Below are 1,719 nucleotides of genomic sequence, written 5' to 3'. Positions count from 1 at the left end.
GTTAAGACAAGAGGAGTAGATAAGTATAAGAATTAGAGAAGGTTTCATATGAAGCCAAAAGACTTAAAATGATCAGACAATCATCAGGAAATTGTTAAATTCAAAAAGAACAAACAAAATAGAAATATAGTAACCCTTGAGTGAGGTAGAATGACATAAGAAAAGAACATAAAGAAAAGAGAAAAAAATAATAAAAGAAGAAATCTGAATTAGGACAAGAGCAAAAACAGAAAGAGAGATGAGGGACACTATAGTGGAGTAAGAGACTGAGTTAGAGAAAGAAAACAAAAAGGAAAAAAAGAATTTGCAGAGTAGGATGAAAAAAAGAAAGAAACAAAAATGAGTTTAAAGGGCCTCTTTCGGACTATATCACTGCTGTCATAATACACAATATGTGCTGCCATTTGCAGAGCCGAGTCCCCTGACCTCAGCTAGCTGGTGGCAGAACCCCACAAAGCAAACTGAGCTTGGGCTGCAAGGCCCAGATTGAGTTCCCTGACCTCCTAAAGGGCTCAACTCCACTCAGTTCTACTATAAATTTCCCCCACCACTTCTTCAAAGATGTTCAAAGTTGAAAGTGCCAGAAAATACTCTTTATGACCACCTCTGCCTCTACAGAGTAGGTCCAAAGACTGGTACAATCAGGAGGTCTAAAAGCACGAGGGGGAAGGTTTGCGGGGGGTTCAGGGGTGTCCGGGCGGCTACCTTTCTAGCGCTGAATATGGAGGCAGCGGTGACAGCAGGGGTGTGGCCGGCCGAGAAGACCCTCTGGTGCTGAAGATGGTGGGAACTCCGCCAGGGAGGGCGCAGGGGAGAAGACCCTCTGGAGCTAAAGATGTCGGGATCCCAGCCTGCAGGAAAGGGCTTGGCTGAGAAGACCCTCCAGCGCTGAAGATGGCACGAACGCTGTGGGGAGTGTGAGCCAGAACCGCTTATTAAAGAGGCTTTCTCTCCTCTCCTCCAGTGTGTGTTTTTGGCCCCTTTGTCAAAAATCCAATAGAGGAATGTGCTTGGGGTTGTTTTCTTATCCTCTATTCTGTTCCATTGATCCGCATGTCTATTTTTGTGCCTGTACCATGCTGTTTTTATCATAGTAACTTCAGGCCCAGGATGGTGATTACTCTTGTTTTGCTCTTTTTACCCAGGATTGTTTTTGCTCTTTTGTGTCCCCTCTGGTTTCATATGAGTTTTAGGATTATTTTCTCTGGTTCTCTGAAGCATGCTATTGGTATTTTGATTGGCATTACATTAAATCTGTATATCAATTTTGAGATTATGGCCATTTTGATTATATTGGTTTTGCCTAGTCAGGAACAGGGGATATCTTACTATTTTCTGTTGTACACTATGATCTTTTTCAGAGTACTGTAGTTTTCATTTGTAGAGGATTTTCCACTTCTTTGGTTAGGTTAATTCCTAAATAGTCAATTTTTCTTTGCACTATTGTGAATAATATTATTTCCCCAATTCTTTCTCAGTGAGAAAGAATAAAAATTATAATAAAAATAAAAAATTATAATAAAAATAAAAATTATTATTGGTTTACAGGAATGCTACTGGTTTTTGTGTCAATTTTGTATCCTACTACATTCTAAATTTAGCCTTTAATTCTAGGAGTCTTTTGTTGGAATTTTTTGGTCTTCTAGTTAGAGAACTGTGTCTGCAAATTATAATAATTTGACTTCTTTCATATATATATATATATATATATATATATAT

This window comes from Fukomys damarensis, unplaced genomic scaffold (genome assembly GCF_012274545.1).
Source record: "Fukomys damarensis isolate Sample0158 unplaced genomic scaffold, DMR_v1.0_HiC HiC_scaffold_14, whole genome shotgun sequence".
NCBI lineage: Eukaryota > Metazoa > Chordata > Mammalia > Rodentia > Bathyergidae > Fukomys > Fukomys damarensis.
This window is presented reverse-complemented; position numbering follows the sequence as displayed.